Consider the following 19,499-nt stretch of genomic DNA (forward strand, 5'->3'; position numbering starts at 1 on the left):
CAGTCCATTTTCTGCTGATGTAACGGAATACCACAGACTGGGTAATTTATAAAGAAAAGAAATTTATTTGGCTCATGGTTCTAGAGGCTGGAAGTAAAAGGGCATGGTGCTGTCCCCTGCTTGGCCATCTGATGAGGGCCTTTGTGTGGCATCATAATGTGGCAGAAAGCCTCACATGGTGAGGAAGGGTGCACATGTGATAGAGAGAAAACTCATCCTTTTATTGGGAGAACACTTCTGTGATAACTAACCCACTCCTGTGTTAACAGCATTAATCCATCCATGAGGGCAGAGGCCTCAAGACCTATCACCTCTTAAAGATCCTAACTCTTAATACTGTTGGAATGGCAATTCAATTTTGACATGAGTTTCGGAGGGGACATTTGAACCACAGCAATCAGTACTGGATATAGAAAAACGCCATGAGCCTTCTTCCTGGAGAAGGATGATACCTGATCTTTCATCTTCTTCTCCAGATCTTTGGCGTCTGTATCCTGACTCACTCCCAGATGTTTGGCAGGCAAGCTCCTACTGCTGCCAGTGAAGTCAGCTTCCTCATTTTTGAGTAAAAAAATTACCCAAAAAGTCTCTAAGAGCCCTTGGACATCAATCAGCTAGCTCTTAGAGCTGTGTGGATGAGGATGTATAAATGAAGCAAACATATGGATTACATTTCCATTGAAATACACACAGGCTCCAAAATTAAATGGGAAAGAGCTTGGAAAGGTCATTCCATTACTTGACCATTTCCAAAACTGTTTGAAGAAAGTCTGATATGTTTGATAAACCTCAATCACAGTGTGGAATTAACCTTTCTCTCCCCAGACTATGCAGGAAGCTCAGAGGGAGTGGGGAGAAGGCCACTAGATTGAACTACTCCTTCCTAAGCTTCTTGAATCTGACTCAACGAATGATTGGCAGCTACTTGTGTCCTTTAGGCATTACATTATTCTAGTCTGCCATGGATGGTCAAAATGGGGGCAACGGTATAATTTGCTGGAGTGGTATTCTCTTTTCCCTTCTGACAGATGCCTAGTGTTGTTTAAAAGAAAAAAACTAAATTAAAAAAATTGATTACACACCATCCATGTTTATTGTCAAGAAAATGAGAAGAGACAGATGAGCAGAAAGAAGAAAATAACAACCGGTCTGGTGTCATTTGACAGTGATGAGGCAGCCAAACAGTCATTGTATGCTTACATATTTGAGCAGAGCTGGGGGAAAAATTGGGGAATAAGAATGATCTTGCTTAAAGTGCAAAGTACGTTTGGAGGCTGAGAAGACATGAGCGCATTCTTAGGGCGGAGATGAGGAACTAGGGGGGTGGGAGGCATCATTCCCTGATTTGGATTCTGTTTTCAGCCTTTCAGGTTGGTAATTTGGAGGATTCTGCCCTTTGCCCTAAGCCACTGTGCCTTGCAACTCTGGGGTGAGTCAGGAATTTGTCTCTCTGCACCAGGAAAACCTGAATTACTGTAACTTTTTGTGGGCCGATTAGACTCTGAAAAAACTAATATTTTTGGCAACACAATTGAAGGGACAGGGCTACTGGCAGAATAGGATCATTTACTGCCTTGACTAGCAAAAGTCCCACTCGTGCCGGTAAACACAGGAAATGGGAGATGGGGAGGCTGACTTGCCCTCCCCTGGGCCTCTTATTTTGTACTGATTGCAAGGTGTACCTCTGTTATATTTTGGTGCAATGGAAGACCCTGCTGAAGAGTTACCTTACCCTCAAACGGTTTCCAGACTCTCTTTCCCTTTATACCTCCCCCTCCAGAGGATTGAATGCTGTATAATTCTCTTCCTGTTTTCCTTGCAGCCAGAGTGGCTGGGCTACCCAGGTATAGCCTGTGAGTCTTCTTGGTGCAGCATCTGGGAAATCTTCCTTTTTCCTGCACAGAAGTGATTGATGCCTAACTTGAGCATGGATGAGTTGCCTGGAGCTGAAGCAGCCGTCTTGTGTCCACAAGAGAAAGGCCTAGAGAATCACAGAGGTTGATCCTGAAATCAATGAAATCAGTGTCAGCGACTGCCTTCCTTCAGACCTTCTGTTAGGTGAGAAAATACCCCATTTTCTATTTAAAGCAGCATGAATCAGGGTTTCTGTTATTTGCAACCAAATGGCGTCTTGGCAGATGCACCACATGACCCGCTCAGCTTGGCAAAGAGACAGATGCCCATCATGGTTTATAAGCTTAGTTGTGGCAAAAATATACTTTATATTTTGTTCCAAGTTTGGTGACTGTATCTGGGTCTCAGCAGGGAATTGACGATATACTCAAATAGTGTAATTAAGGAAAGTTTAATGAAGGCACCAGTGGAAGGGTATTGGAAGATTTAGGGAAACCACAAGAGATTGGTTACTGCCCTGGGGCTACCAGCTGGGAGCTGTTCTCACCCTTAGGCTAACAGGGCAAGGAAAGGAGCCAGAAAGAGGAGTGAGAGAAGGCTGCCTGACAGGAGTGTGCCCTGGGGTGGAGGGATGCTGCCAACTTGCAATGCAATAAGCACCCTGCCCTCTCTCTTTCCACCCACCAGTCTCCTGCCAGTAGTCCCCTCTTCTCCATAGGGAGTATGTTCCCAGATCTCTAGTGCATGCCTAAAACCATAGAATAGTACTGAACCCTACATATACACAAACACACACACACACATATACACATGTATGTACACACATATATACACATAAATACACACAAATGTATACACACACATCTATATACATATATATATAAAATGCACAATTTGTTTTTCATTCTTCACAATTTCACAGATGCAAGATTCATTCTTACCATAGATCTTAGCAACCTCACCATACATTTCTTTTCTCTCCTTATTAAATCGTGAACTTTCATCTTTTCACTTGAAGGAAGCACTTTATAGCTTCTCTTTGGCATACCTGAATTGCCAGCATCAATACTCTTGCACTTTGGGGTCATCATTAACTAAAATAAGGGTTCCTTGAATACAAGCACTGGGATAGCGTGAGAGTCGATCTGATTACCAAGAGGGCTGCAAAGTGACTAGAGGGTGGGGATTGTAGACGGCGTGGATCCAACGGACAAAGGAAGGATTCATGTCCCAGGTAGGCTGGAGTGGGAGAGCACAAGATTTCATCATTCTACTTGGAATGGTGCACAATGGAAAACATATGAATTTTTTATTTCTGGGATTTTTTTCCATTTAATATTTTGGGACCATGGTTGACTGTGGGTAACTAATATCATGGATAAGAGGTGACCACTGTACTAGAAGAAGCCAGAGGACTCCGTACAGGGCCGCCTCCCAGGACACACAGCAGGGTAGAGAAAAATGGCAGGTGAATCTGGAGGGGCATGCTGGAGACTCCTGTCTCATGAAGGGTCTGAGGCCCATTCGTGAAGGGTCTCAGGCATTCCAGGGAGCTGCGCTCCACCAGTTCAGAACCGCTGCTCCAGCTCCAAAAGCTTCGCCTGGAACTTGGAGTGCTCTTTGCTGTGTGTCTTCTCTCCAAGAAGTGGCCTCCACCCTCTGGCCAGTGCCCCATGATTGCGCCTCCAGCTCTGCCTGGCCTGCGGCTAGGGAGGCTTTTGCCGAAGCTGTTCATGGCTGGAGACCCACTGAGCTGGCTGCGTGGCACAGTTCAGGATGCTAATTGGGCACTCAGCAGCTGCGTGGAGTGCTCTGGAATCAGGTTGATTTTTAAAATTCTGATTCTATTTAAATATCTCTGGGGACTTAGATCAAGCCTGTTAAACACAAATCCTTGATACAAGACCAGAAAGGAAGGAGCAGTTCTGTCCTATGTACAAGAGTCTCACTTTCATGGTCTCATGTCATCAGTGACACAACACACACCCATTTCACCCAAGTGGGGAAAGGGGAAAGGGAAAGCAGCTTGCCCAAACCTAACTGAAGCTGGTTCCAAGGACACCTCCCTGGCTGGCCCTGTCCTGCCTGCACTACTTCCCTCTCTCTCACAGGCGCTCATGTCATTGGGAACTTACTCCTTGGAATTTCTACCTCATCAGGGAGCCTCTGTATCCTCACTTTACTGAGAAGGAAACTCAGGTGCAGAGAGGTTAAGTGACTAACCCAAGGCCATAGACTCCTAAGTAGCATCTTCAGAAGGAAAACCCGGGTCTTCTGATGTGAAAGCTTGTCTTCTTAACCAGTTGTGTCTAGCTCCAGTTTGCTCAGGAGACCCCAGAATAGCATGCCAGAAGCCCCCTCAATGGGGGTGTGAGCTTTGGGCTTTTTCTGGCCTGAACGAAAGTTTACTTTGCACTCAAAAGACTCAACAAAAATCATAGTGACTGTGGTAGAGAATAGTCATTAACAGCACTTGGGGTCAGGCAGCCCAGGCTGAGTTCTTAACAGCCTTTGAGCCTTGACATTCTTGCCTCTAAAATGGAGCCATACCTCTCTCAGGTTGGATTCCCTCAGAAGCTGATCCTGGGACAAGGATTCCAGTGCAAGTAGTTTATTTGGAAGATGACCCCAGGAACACTAGAAGGGGCATGGGGAAGTGAGTTGGGGAGGAGAAGGTAGCCAATACTAGGCATATTATCAAGCAAGTCACCCCAATGGGCGACTGGAGTTTAATGCCCTTGGGTACACTGGGGGCCCCTGAAGATCCCACAGAGAGTTATCCCACTCAAAAGACAGAGGAGCTGGGGTATTGATCTTGCATCACCCATTGGCTGAGGGCTGCTCTGGGGTGTTATTAATTCTTGGGGACCGCTGGCCTGCTAGGTGAGGCAGCAGAGCCAGTGAGAAGAAAGCCTTCGGCAAAGCAACGCAGGTGTTGGCAGGTGAAGTTGGGCCAGAGTGCACCGTGTTTAAGGAGCCAGGCGCTGCTAGTGTCTCGGATACCTGCCCCATAGAGTTGTGAGGGGGCCATAAAATAATGCCTGGCACCTCATAAGCGCTCACTACACCAGGCCCTTACATTACTCTTATTATTATTGCCATTACCATTCCTGTGACTGCTACCTACTCAGGGCACACCGAGCAGCCAATTTGGTGCTTGCCATGTGTCTCCTGCTGATGATTTTTGACATCAGAGTCTTTTGCTTTAGCCAAACATTTTATTTCCCCTAGTGACCATCCACTGGGCAGAAAGCTCTGAGCTCCTGGCCCATGGGATGAGAATTCTAGCCAGGTGTGTTTCCCAAGCACAGGAAAGAATTTGCCTGGTGGGAGGAAATTGGGCCTGGCCGTGTTCATGGGCCGGGCTCTGTTTTCTCCAACTCTTTAGAGAAAAGAGAAAAGCACCACCCCCTCCCTTCCGCAGCCAGGGCAGCCTCCAGCTGGCAGCCGGTGCCCGCGTGCACAGCCAGGACCTGCGTGCAGCTGCCCCCTCCTTGGGCTGCCTGCCCTCCTGTTGTTTCCCCGAGGGCCCCAATAGAGCAAGGCCCTCTTTGGGAGCTGCCAGAGGGTGGGGTGCTTCCTCCAAGCCCTCCTCCCTTCCTGTGTACCTTCTGCTACTTCCTCTTCCCACCCCACACCCCCCACCTTCCTATTTCTTTGTCATCCTTTCTCCTCTGGGCTCCTTGGGGAGGGGTAAGGTTTGGTCAGGATTATTCCCACTTCTCCCCTCAGAACCACTGGCTGGGTTTGCAGGGTGTTGAGGGGGGCTTTTCCCTCCTCCTTCCTTTGGGTCTGTTCCCTCTTGTGTTTGCTTTGATCCCCAATGGATGCCGACAAGTGGACGGGCCCACCCACTGATCTCTTTTAGTGTGACTGAAAAGAAGCGTTTTCATGTTCTTGGGGCTCGTTGCTCTTGCTGCCTGCAGAAGGGAGCGATGCTGGCTGGCGATGGAGCTGCTGGAACCGTGCAGATGGAAAGAGCTGGCAGTGCTGGCTGAGTTGTTATGAGGGAGCTGATGGTGGGGGTGTGGGTTTGCTGTGGACCGAGGGTTGGAGACAGGCAGGGTGCTGGGGTGGGGTGGCAGCCGGTGAAATTGGACAGATCCCCAAGAAAATGTAGCAGGCTCTCTCAGGAGGGATTTCCAGGAGCTGCTGTCTGGAAGCTTCCCAAGTACCTGCCATTCAGGAGGAGATGCAAATGAGGAGCAGGCCAGTGGAGCACTTGGGTTCAAGTTCTGAATATGTTACTACCTGACTAGGCCTTGAGTAAATAAATGAATAAATAAATAAAACACCCAGTCCTTCTGTGCCAGCACTTTCTGGGTCCTCAACTGGCTAAGTGGACACCCCTTCCACTTAGTTTGGGAGTTCATGGTATCAGCTCTTGCTGCAATAAAAGAACCACCCAAACTTAGTGGCTTGTAACAACCACCATTTATTTAGTTCATGATGCAGTGTGTGACTCACAGTTTGAGCTGGGTTCTGCTGGGTGGTTCTTCAGCATTGACTAGGCTCCCTCATGCATCTCTGGTTAACTGCTGGGGCTGCTGAGGGCTGACTGGTCCAGGCTGACCCAGCTGAGACAGTGTCTGTTCCATGAGCTTTTCATCTTTTAACAGGCTACCCCAGGTAGTTTCTGGAGTCCAGGACAGAAGGACACAAAACCTTTTCAGACCTAGACCTAGGCCTGTCATGGTGCCACTGTTGCATCATTCTGTAGCTCAAAGCAAGTTACAAGGCCAGCCCAGACTCAAGGAGTGTAGAAACAAATTTTACCTTTCGATGGGAAAAGCAGCAAAGTCACATTGCAAAGGCTTACTGCAGATACAGAGGGTAGAATAGTTCTGGCCACTTTTGCGAGCAGTCTGCTACACTTACGAAATAACAGGCTCAAGATCACTTGGAAGAGCAGAAAGTCTTTAGTGCAAAGAAAGATGCAAAGGGCAGAAAATCAGCTTAATCCCACAATCCCAAGGAACGCATTGAGAATATATTTGTCTGCATAATCCAGTCATTTCCCAGGCTCATGTGATGGTGTTTTGGGTGGAGTAGGAACCAGAATTTGAATGACCAGATGAACAGGATTAGATGAGAATCCTTTTTCTGGTTGTCTATTTGCAGCCTCTAAGAAGTGAAGTCTCCACATTTGAGTTTGGACATATGCTAATGGGACTAATGAATTTTGATAGCTTGGATGGTGGTCCAGTTTTGGGGACCCCCATGATGGGGGATGGTGTCTTGCATGGTAAACCAGATGTCTGACAGCATCAACATCACAGGGAGAAGGAGCTCTGGGTACTGTATATTGAATACTAGAACCTACCCTACTTCACAGTAGGGCTTTTTTTTTTATATGTGTTTTCTGGAAAGTCATAGCTGTCAATTGAAGGGGAGACATCTCTAAACTCAAATGCTTTAGGGGCTTAAGCAGCTTTGCTGTGTGACCCCTCTAAGTGAGTGTGATGCAGACAGCATGTCATTCATTTCTTCTAGTTGATGATAGGACTTGCTGGCCACCAGGAGCTGGTGCCAGGAGAGATTTGGAGCTCTGGAGGATGGTGGATTTTCAGCTCCAGCAGCATCAGTAAGGAAACAGCACAGTTTCAGTGCAAAGAGCTGCAAAATCCCAGCCTTCCTAGCCTCATGGCACCTGGGTCTCTTTCACAGATGCACACAAACAGTCTTGGAGCCGGAACTGGCCTCCAGAAATGTTGACAAGTTGTCATCCTCACTAGCAGTCTACCGGTGTTTATTTCTCTTCTGCGTTTGCCAGCTCTGGACATTCTCACTAAAAAATTAAACAGCAAATCCTGCATGGCTTTAAGAAGTCTCTTTACGCATGCATACGTAGAAGCCGAAGGGTCCTGAAGCCATTCTGATTGGGTAACAATGTGGAAGACAAATGATGTCAGTCACATTATGGGGTGTGGCCAACCGACTGCCATCCTGCTTGAGAGGGCCAAGCAAGCTGCACACATTTTAATGTTCACTTGGGAGAGCGCTCCTCTCTTCCTCTTCAATTACCCAGCATGGCTACGTGGTGCTTTTCACTCACCAAGGCCTGGAGGTTAATTACTCCACACGGTGCCTTTTACCAGCAGGAGGTGTGCCTTGGCAGTCCTCAGTCCTGCACGTGGTCTGCCCAGATGGGTGGCACATCCCGCCCTTGCTGGCTGCTGGGTTTCAGTTTGTTTTTGTTGATGTTGGCTCTGTTTCAACAGAGCCTACAGATGTGGTCAAACTGGAAAGGGGGTGGGGGACTAGAAGCAAAGGGGGGAAATAAAGGCGCCAATCATTTCTGATATCATCTGATCTGACCAGAACTTTTTGAAGAGGGCAGTGAGAAAAGCCAGGCTTGGTCTGGGCCTCTCCTGCTTTCTATTTTCGGTCTTGTCTCCATCCCACCCAAAGAGTGGGAAGCCCAGGCACTGGGGCTCACCTTAAAGAGCCCCCGCAGAGCCTGCTCCAAGCAGCTCTGATTTCCAGGCCACAGGCAGGAATGGCTTGGTTCATTGGCCTCTTCTCCTCTTGGGGCTCCGTGGGACTGGCTTAGTCCTAATGAGAGCTGGCAGACAGAGAGGGAGCAGGGTTGACAGAGAGCTGACTGACCCTCTCCATGCAGACTTTTCACCTGGCTGGTAAAAACCATCCCAATTAGCTGCCACAGTAAGGCTGAGCCTGGAGCTCACAGCCCATCCTGTCACCTGCCTTCCCTGGTGGTGGAAGCAGAAGCAAGACTGGGGGGCATGACGGGTGGGTGGGGGGCTGTAGGCAGGGAGTGTGTGGGAGGACCCAGTTCCGGGAAGAGGCCGCACATTCTCTGGGGTTTCCACAAAGCCCTGGGGATCTCTTCTGGGACAAACCCTTGCCCCAGCAGGCTTGGGGAGGGGCAATGAAAGAGTTAAGGCCCCCACTTCTTCACCCACCTCCCTGCTCCCCTATGACTGTTCCAGTGGCCCCCCTCTTCCTTGTGGGGCTCCTGCAGCTTCCACAGGGAGCCAGGCAGGGCCCTGCCCCTGGCTACATCTGTCAAATGCAAATAGTTGCTAAAGTTATTTAGTGTGTCCTCACAGCTCCTTTTTGTCACTGGTGTTCCCTAGGCAACCGCTGCTGGAATGCAGTCAACTTCTAGAGGTTCTTCACAGGCAGGAATAGAAAATGGCTCTTGCTCACTTCTTGTTTGGGGGCTTCTCTGAGTGGGATCCTTACACTGGGAACTAGAGTCCTTGTTTTCTTATTTGAAAAGAGGACAGTGAGAGCAACCTGAGCAAATTGCCCTCTAGAAGTGGAGGAGGTGGAAATTCAGGGCCCCTTTGCTACTTTCTCTGGATGGAGGTGACCAGGGCTACAGAGAATGGCCTTCAACATGTTTATTTCCTTCTGCCAAGACCTTCCCACAGGAGCGACCTTCCCATAGAGCAAGAGAGGTTTCTCTTTTCTTTCTAAAGATTATACAGATCAGTCAACTTTATCTTAAAGCTATATTTCTCATATAAGCAAAACATTTCTTATAAAAATTTAGAAAATACAGATAAAGTATAAAAAAGGGAAAAATCCCTATACACATTTCCCATAATCCCATCATCCAGAGATGATCACTCTTAACATTTTGATTACGTGCTTATATTTGTATAAAAGTCTTATACAAATTACCCCCAAACTCAATGGCTTTACAGTGGTTCTCAGAAATTTTTGGTCTCAGGACCCTTTTACACTTATACAGTCATTAAGGACCTCAAAGAGCTTTTGTTAGGTCAGCTATATCTATCAATATTTACTGTATAGGAAATTAAAGCTGAGACAATTTTAAAATGAAGAATGCACACACATGTATTCTATTAACTTTCAAAGCAATAATGTTATTACACATCATATAACCCATGGGAAAGTCCACTGTACACTCATGAGAGTGAACAAGGCAAATAGCATGCTAGTAGTATTACCAGAAGAGTTTGGACTTTGCAGACCCTCTACTAGGGCCTTAGGGACTCCCCAGGAGTTCCCAGACCCCACACCATGCTTTGAGAACTGCTGATTTTAAAAAATTTAGAATTTACTATTGCTTATGAGACCTCTGGTCAGCTGGAGGGCTATTTTGATCTTGACTGAGCTCACTGGTGTGTCTATAATCCAGTGTGGCAGGTGGGTGGCTCTGCTGAACTTGGCGACTCCCTTATGTATTTGAGGGTTAGCTGGTTAGAGTCAGATCGAAGATGGCCTCAGCTGAGACTGCTAAGCTCTCCTCCATGGGGTCTCTCATCCTCCAGTGTGCTAGCCTGGGCTTGTGCACATGTCAGTGTCAAGATTTTGAGAGCTGGAACAAGAGCGAGAGCAAGAAGGCAAGGAGGGTGGGGAGGGGGAAGAGAGAGACAGAGAGAGTGCAGGAGTGTTCATGGCTTCTTGAGGTCTAAGGACAGGAGCACTGTCAATTTCTCTATATTCTGTTGACCAAAGTGACTCACATGGCCAGGAGGTGCAAAATAGACTCTACCTCTTTCTGGGAATCATGGCAAAGTCACATTACAAGGGGCATGGATAAGGGGAGGGGAACAATTGTGGCTCTTTTTGCAGTCTACCACATACCTTATGTTTGCTTCATGGCTGCATTAGTTTCCATTGAATGGACATGCTATAATTTATTCAGTCCTGATGGCTGGACATCAAGGTTGATTTTAATTTTCTCCTAATATGAATGAGGCTAGAATGAGCATTCTTGTGCATGAATTCCTAGAAGGGAAACTGTAGCAGCAAAAGGTACGAGCTCTGTTAAGGTTCTCCATCCATTCTGCCAAATCTCTCTCCAGAGAACCCACACTAGTTATGTTCTCACCAGCAAAGGAGGAGACTACCTGTTGGGAGACTGATTGCTGCAAGTGTGTGTGTGTGAGATCAAGAACTTGTTAAAACTGTTAAAAACTGTTCTTTACGCCAAGTGTAGACAAGGCCTGTGGTCCTCAGTAATTAATTCTGCGGAGTGAAGAGCTACTCTTCAGCCTCCTTCACAGAAATGGCCACAGCTTGAAGAGACTGCTGGGGAGGAGGCTTGTTGGTAGACTGCTGGTTCTGAGTCCATCTATGGGCACCACTTTCCTTTCTAGCCCCTCGCTGGTCTTAAATAGTTATTTGTTAGAGATTCAAGATGCATCTCTTCCCAAGAGAACAAGAACTATCTTTTTTTAAAAAAAAAAAAACAAAAAACTGTTTCCCTTGGGGAAACAGTTTGACCTTGGTCGTGTGATGGTGAGGCTCTGTATACGGGCCAGTTGACTGAGGGCAAAATCCACAAATCTGAAGTTATCCCTGTGTGCCTTACCCACTCATATGGTTTGGCTGTGTTCCCACCCAAGTCTCATCTTGAATTGTAGCTCCCATAATCCCCATGTGTCATGGGAGGGACCTAGTGAGAGGTAATTGAATCACAGCGGGGATCTTTCTTATGCTGTTCTCATGTTAGTGAATAAGTCACAAGAGATCTGATGGTTTTATAAGGGGGAGTTCCCCTACACAGCCTCTCTTGCCCGCCACCATGTAAGATATGACTTTGCTCCTTGTTTGCCTTCCGCGATGACTGTGAGGCCTCCCCAGCCATGTGGAACTGTGAGTCAATTAAATCTCTTTCCTTCATAAATTACCCAGTCTCCGGTATTGTCATTAGCAAATTGAGAACAGACTAATACACCCATTCTTCCCACTGTTCCACCCCATGATTCCTAGTGTCCACAAGTCAACAAACTGCTTAGTCCACATGGCCCTGTATGATGTTTTGCTTTATTTCTTCTTTATTTCTTACCATGCCTCTTATGTCTTCTCAGACCTATGGCACTGCAAGCCCCTGCTCACTAGTTTCCTGTTGAATAGTTTTCACTTGGTGCCTCTGCTTCTGCTGTTCCCTCAGGCAGAATTCCTATTCTAACCCTCTCTTTTTTCCATTCTTCATCTAGCTAATTAATAAGCATCCTTCAAAATCCAGCCAAAGGAATTCCAAACGTTCACCTGTGAGGCTGTGTTGAGACTCTCAGTCCCTGAATTGACTCATCTAGTAGCAGCAGCCCCCAAGGAGATGTGGGAACTCTGGTTCTTGCTTTATCCTAGCTGTGTGACATTTAGCAGGGCAAGTGACCTCTTTGTGCTACAGTTTTTCTCTTCTCTAAAATGAAAATGACATTAGACTCATGTTTCATTTCTAGTTACTGCATTAATAGAAGTATGTGCCATTGTAATTGCTACTAACACAAAACAAGAGTTTTATTATTATTATTATTTTTTTAAGTCCTACCTTGTGTTTCCTTGAAAAGCAGAGGATAAGACAAGAGTTTGTATGCAGATAATTTATTTTGAAGAAGTGATTTTTGGGAAAGGGTGTTGGGGGCTGGGGGAGAGGGCAACAGGGATTGCAGTCCAATTTAGGTGCATTAATGAATGCGATACCAATGTGGGCCTGGGTCCCTCTGAGGAGCAGTAGAGAATGCACCTCAGCATGCTCTACTCAAGACACAGAAGACCTAAATATTTTTCCCCAAACAAGTGAAGCGCCGTTGGGTTGCCACAGCTCTGGAGGGAACGAAAAGGTGGGCTGTAAGAGTGTGAAATGGTGCATAAAAGATGTCGGACCCAACGCTAAAGTCTACATTTGTCATCCCTGAATCCCGACCTCTAAGCACCGTGCCTGGCATGGAGCGGGCATTAATCCACATGGTAAATGTGGAATGGAGGGAAAGGTTCCTGCTGTATTTGTTCATGGCCCTCAGCCACTGGTTACAGTGGGGAGATGTTTATCTTCTGCCTTCTCTTATTCTATGGTGTTCATGTCTCTTTGGGGACTGGAAGGAGAAGATGCTCTGCTTATGGAATGACGTTGTCAGGCTGACCTCAGTGAGGGGGTTGGGATAGGTGAGGGCTTTTTCAGTTGTATACTCCAGGGATCTTGTGGAAAAAGCTGCAAGGTGGGTAGGGTGACCTGGGTGGATCAGGAGACATTTCTTCTTCCTTTCCCATCTCCCATCCTTCCTTTGTTCCCTATGCTCCATTTACTCTGAACCTAATACCTGAGAATCATCTGAAATAGCAGCAACCAGCCTTTACAAAGCACAGCATTTGGCAAAATGTATTCCATGGAATTCCGGTTCTGTTCTCCTTCTCATTAACCAGAGCAATTCCACTTTTGCCTCTTTTATATACTGAGATTTCATGTGTGTGTCAGCTGGGATTTCGGTGCAAGCAGCATAAACCAACTTCTTTAACTAAAGAGAAAAGAAAGTTATCAGAAGTGTTATGCAAACCAGAGGTCTATGGCCAAAGAAGTTCGGGAAACAGGGAGTTGAGCAAAGTCCATAGGTCTCTGTACTGGGGGACTTCTCAGGATCTTTAGTCTGCTAATACAAATCTCCAAGAGAGAAATATCTTTTGCAAAGTTTTCTAAATTTATTACCTCAATTCCAAGATGTGCTGATTGTAAGATGTGTCCACAGTTTAATAATAGCTTTCCAGGGTTCAAACCAAAAGGGAACACTATCACATCAGGTGTGCAAATTGCTTTTAAGAAGCAACCTGTTTTCATAACTTTGTTTGTTTATTTGTTAGGCAACATACACAGAATACTTACTATGTGCCAGACACTATTTTTAAGAGCTTTTATGTAAAATGACTCACTTTATCCTGTCTTTTGAGGTGGATGTGGGGCCTGAGAATGCACTTCTCAGATCTCTTACTGCAAGAGCATAATTGACCAAGGGCCCTGGTTGCTGCATTCTAAATCTACCTCCACATTGGGCAGGAGCCTTGCTTTCACAGGCTGCTCTCAGCCAATGACTGAGCACATCAGGGATACTGATATAGGTCCCTTCCACGGAGATGCAGGGCTCCTTTGATGGTTGACTTTGACTCAAAAATTCCTCAAAACTTTGCCAAAACTTTCCTAGAACTGCACTGCAATGTAAGGCTATTTCTACCCAGTCTTCTTCCTTCCCTTTCCTTTTTTTTTTTTTTTTTTTTTTTGTAGGAATTAGGTCTACATTGAGGTTTCACAACTTTTCCAGCCTCCTCTGACTTCTCCCCATACTTTTTCACAGTTGTTCCCCCAAACAAATGTCTTGCACATCTAATCTCATCTTGAACTAACACAGTTGGATCTTTTCTTTCATTTCCAGTTTATAGATGGAAAGTTGAGGACCAGAATGGTTAAGTACCTTGCCCAAGATCACATGGCTAGTAAGTGGCAGAGCTGATCATCAAACCAAGGTAGTCAGATTTCAGGGGACTTGTTATTCCCTTCATGACACAACCTTGCACTTACTGTTAATACATGAAAAAGCAAGAAAGTGCATCCTAGGATCTAGGAAATTAGAGGTTTTATTAAGTGACTCATTATTTTTAAAACTTTTATTTTAGGCTAAGGTATACATGCGCAGGTTTGTGATACAGGTAAACTCACGTCACAGGGGTTTGATGTACAGATTATTTCATCACCCAGGTACTAAGCCAATAGTTATTTTTTCTGATTCTCTCCTTCCTCCTACCTTCCACCCTCAAGTAGGCCCCAGAGTCTGTTGTTCCTTTCTTTGTGCTTATTGATTCTCATCATTTTGCTCCCACTTATAAGTGAGAACATGCAGTATTTGGTTTTCTGTTCCTGCATTAGTATTGCTAAGGATAATGACTTCCAGCTCCGTCCATGTCCCTGCAAAGGACATGATTTCATTCCTTTTTATGGTTGCATTGTATCCCATAGTGCATATATATCATATTTTCTTTATCCAATCTATCATTGATGGGCATTTAGGTTGATTCCATGTCTTTGCTATTGTGACGAGTACTGCCATGAACATATGCATGCACATATCTTTATGATGGAATGATTTATATTCCTTTGGGTATATACCCAGCAGTGGGATTGCTGCGTTGAATGGTAGTCCCATTTTTAGGTCTTCATGGAATTGCCACACTACTTTCTACAATGGTTGAACTAATTGACATTCCTACTAGCTGTATATAAGCATTCCCTTTTCTCCACAACCTCACCGGTATCTGTTATTTTTGACTTTTTAAAAGTAACCACTCTGACTGGTGTGAGGCGGAACCTCATTATGGTTTTGATTTGCATTTCTTTAATGATCAGTGATATTGAGCTTTTTCTCATATGCTTGTTGGCTGCATTGATAAGAACAGATATTACACTTGATCTTAGCCAAAAGGCTGTGAAGCAATGGGACTCATTTTTTACAGAACATCTTGTTGATATAGGATGCTGGGAGCTATGCCTTGGGAAATTCTGGCAGAGTACTTTGAGATGTGTATCTGTCACTATGACCTGAAGGTGTCATGGTACCAGTGTGCCTACATAGGCCAGTGGACTGGAAGACCAGAGATGAGGAATGGGTCTGATGCCGTGAAGGAGCCCTCCAAGGCTATCTGTCCTGCTGCTGCTGTTTATTGTGACCTGGGAGAAGTACAGGAGAGACCACTTAATGCCCTTGATCTCTGCATGGCCCCTGAGTTTCACTGTGGTGTCTCCTTGTCTCCCATATTCTGGTGAGGCAACTACCGTGGTGTGGTAGAAAGGCCGTTGCTCTGGGAATAGAAGACCATGACTAAGCAGTGCTGAGATCTTGGCGAATCAGCAGGCTTCTCTTGCTTCGCTTTCCTCACTTCTACAGAGAGGATGGGATGAGACCAAGGGTTTCACACTAAGCTCTTTGAGGCCTTGGTGGCACTCTGGAGATAACAGGGAGGCTATTGTTAGGGGTATGATTCAAGGGAGGAGCTCCTGCCCACTCTTCCCCATTTCAACAGAGTATCTCTATTTTTATCCATTTTAAATATTAGGGTTCTGTGAGTATCAGTAAGCATTATTGGTTGCAAACTATAGAATCAGACTTCCCTAGCCAGAGAAAGGAAACTAATTAAAAGGACAGTAGAGGTAGAGAGAGTTATTCAAAGATTCAATAAGATGCTGGAGGACCAGGCTTGGGGTTGGAGGAAACAATGCCAAGAAAGTTCTGAAAGGCTGGATTGGGAACCCCAGCAGGTGGGCATGCTGCCATCATGCAGGCTGTCTTCCAGCCAGGCCATTAGTCTTGGCTTTCTTGTTAAGACTGAATCTAGGGAGAAGGCTTTCAGTGGGCTGAGGCTGCCTCTGGGGCAGGAAGAGAAGCCATTACCTCTTGGACTTCCAAAGTGGGCAGTGGTCACCCAAAAATCCTTCCAACCAAGACCTCACACAGAGACAGGAGGTGTTTTTCTAAGAAGTAAACCAGGTTCTCTAGGAAAAAGGAGCAGATGATCAACAGTCCCAAATAACAAATATTCACTCTCTGCATATGATTTTATTGGCAGAAGGGTTCTATTGTACATTCATTTGGAAGGCATCAGGCTAAGGGCCCTTCCCACATGACGACTGGAGAAATTCATCCCATTCAGCTGTTCAGCCTCCAGCCAGGAGAGGAGGGGACAGGAAGTCTCTGGCTTCTTGACCACAGAACTGCCCCACGTGCCACTGTAAGCCCCACTTCTCCTGACAGCTGGTGGGGAGACAGCAGGAAGACCACTGTCTTGGCTTGGGTTCCCCCAAGAAAGCAGAGCTACAGAACAAAGGCTTGCATGCAAGTAGTTTATGTTGTCCCCACAGAGTGGGGACAGGGCAGGAAAGAAAGCAATGCAGGGTACGTTATTGAGCCCATCACCACTGTGGACCATGGAGCTCAGGGCTGCCAGGACCCTCTGAGAAGCCACATAGAAGAGTCCTAAGAATTGTCTAGCTGAAGAACAGAGAGGGAAGGAATTGTATACTGGCTCCTACCCTCCATGGGTCAAAGATTGCCCATGGTGTGTTGGGTTTGGGTAGGCAGCAGAACAGCACAGTGCGCTCCTGCATGAAATGGCAGCCGGGAATCCCCAGGGTGAAAAGTGAGAGATGTGGGCACACGTGATGGCTGCAGCATCGGCTGGAGGCAAAGCGTGGGTGGGGAGGGTGGAGGGCAGGGCACCAGGGACGTTCAATGCAGCAACCCCTTTGCTACTTTCCTCTGCCTTATCCCTCTTTGAGGGACACAGGCACATGATGTGCCTGATATTCAGGTCGCAGGGGGCTTCTGCATAGTTTGCTTGTTGGCTGGCGGGCATTCCAGCCAGTGAGGAAGGGGTCACCTTTGACTCCACACAGCATGGCATCTCTCAGAGTCTGGGGACCGACATTTCATCAGGGATCTCACCCTGCTTCCCAGCATCTCTCCCTTCGAGTCTGTACATTCATCCAAAGGCAGTCTGTATTCCAAGGGGGAAATCTGCCTCCTGCTTACCCTACAAGCTGGCTCTGTCCCAAGGGTGAGGTTTAGTGTGCTGCAGCCAAGGGCTTGCAGTCAGCGGGGACAGAAAGGGAGCCTGTGCCGTGCTAGGGCCAGGGCAATGGAGGCTTGAGCAGGCGAGGTCCCGGCTTTTGTGCAGGCTGCCTGTAGAAAGGGGGAGAAAGCTTGCCAGCGAACCTGGCTGGGCCTTGGCCAACCTGTCCAAAGTTCGCAGGAGAGAAGTCTCAGGAGGTTTGTTGCTTGAATTGCAGTATCTGAGGCCTGCAAACGGGCCTCACCAGAGGCTTGAGATATTTTTATGAGTTTTTATTTTTAACATCCATTCGCCTCTGGCTCCCTTGCCAGTTGACACAGGTCAGACTCTCTTGTGACATGACTGTTCACAGTCCCAAAGGCCCAAGACTTGCACTGTAACCCCTCAGTGGAAGAGATTGCTATGGTTATGATTTTATTTTCAATAAGTGTTCATGAATGATCTATTCCACTTACCAACACTTATCAGATCCCAGGCACTGTGCTAAGGACTTAACATACCTTCTCTCATTTTCCCCTACATAATTCCCTACTCATCCTTCGGATCTTAATTGTCCCTTCCTTGGGGGATATCTTCCTTGACTCGTTTCACCCCTGCTGTCCCGACCCCCCTATTATGTGCTCTGATTGCACCACAAACCTTCTGTTTGTGGTACCTGTCTATCTCTGTTGACATTTTACTTTTACTTGTGTCGTTTTTTGATTCATGTCTGTCTTCCACACTGGAAGAAAACTTGGTGGCCCATGCTCACCACCACATCCCACACCTGACACAGCGCCTGCCTGGCACATGGGAGACACTCAGTAAAACGCATATTGAAAGAAATAATGATGGACTATCCTTCTCAGAACCCTATGGGGTACATTTTACACTGAGGCTCAGAGAGGTTCAACAGCTGTCCCAGGGTCACACAGCTGGTAAAGGTAGAGGTAAGATTTAAATATGTGTTCATCTGGCTTCAAAACCAGGACTTCACTGGTGTGCTCTGCAGCCTTCTAGCATGCCTGCCTGGTTCCACCTGTGAAGGGCAGAGGGGCCTGCCCCAGTCTCTGGCCCTCTCGTTTCACCTCCTGCCCCTCTCACTAGGGTCCTGACTTCCGCCCTCTGACACTTCCAGCTGCGAATCCTGCCCCTTGCAAATGCGTCTGTTGCCATTCAGCAGTCTCTTGGCTGGCAGTGCAGGTCTCCATCTGCTGTGATGGCATGGTGCCTGCTCACAAGATGGCATGCTATTTTTACCCAGCTTAGGTGCCAAGCCAGCCAGATGTTTTTCAGCAGCAAAGGGAGGTTGAGCATTGCTAGGGTGTGGAGGGATGCTTCCAAATGTCAGCTCCTCGGGAGGGCTGAGGGGAAGTGGCTCTGGGATGGGCAAAAGAAGCGCTTTGCCTGGAAGTGGACACCTCCAAGAAGTGCCATTCCTGGCACCTGTCTGGGGCTCCAGCAGCGTGTCAGGAACTGGCTGCTGGTTCTGAACCCGTGCCGGGCTGGGATGAGTCTGCCACAGGGAGGAAATGCTCTGGGTCAGCGTTCCCAGTGAGTGCACATGCTTCTTCCTCCCACTGGGGCCCTGGAGTCTCTGGACCCAGATGGTGACACCTGGAGGGCTTCCATGACTGAACTGGCTGCTTGGAAAATTCCAGGTTTGGCTGGCAGCTCTGGTCTGGAGGAACCGGAGGAGCTGGCCGGATCAGGCTGAGTCCAGGCATTTGCTGTGATCATTTTCCCTCAGAGCTCATGGAGCCAGAGGTCTGGCGATCCTAATCCCTGCTCTCTCCTTCCTGTGGGGGGTGACCCTCAGTTGAGAAATACCCCCCAAATGATAGTTAGAAGCAGGGGTGTGCAGCATAGACCTGCTGGCCCAGCTCCCTGTTTTCCTAACTTCTCCACTCCTGTGTGACCTTGAGCAAGTCACACCTCTCTGAACCTCAGTTTCCTCATCTGTAAAATGTCCAGAGCCCCTCCCGCCAGATCTGGAAGCCTTTGTTGCAGTGAGTTGTAGGGAATCACAGTTGTTGCCAAGCTTTGCTGACGTTTTCCCAAAACCAGCCATCCTCAGACCTGCCGTGGGGGACGAGCAAACTGCTCTTCTGCCCTGATGTGTTCAAGTCCCATATCTAGATGCGAATCCCATTTCCTCCCCCAAGGAAACATTTCAGAAACCTCAGACCCCCTACAAGAGGCTGCCTCCAAGTCCAGGCTTCCGGACAAAAGACCCCCTTCTCCATGAAGGATGGGAGTACGTGTGGAGAGAGAGGAAATGCTTGCAGCTGTGACAACCCGGCTGAGACAATCAGACTTCAGAGAGGGGTTTC

At 47.2% G+C, this 19,499-nt stretch overlaps 1 pseudogene; it reads right to left on the minus strand.

The window, feature by feature from the left end:
• Window positions 1–14,935: 14,935 nt before the first annotated feature.
• LOC111534668 lies at window positions 14,936–15,057 on the minus strand (annotated as a pseudogene).
• Between the last annotated feature and the right edge of the window lie 4,442 nt (window positions 15,058–19,499).

Source organism: Piliocolobus tephrosceles, chromosome 2, assembly GCF_002776525.5.
Source record: "Piliocolobus tephrosceles isolate RC106 chromosome 2, ASM277652v3, whole genome shotgun sequence".
Classification (NCBI taxonomy): Eukaryota; Metazoa; Chordata; class Mammalia; order Primates; family Cercopithecidae; genus Piliocolobus; species Piliocolobus tephrosceles.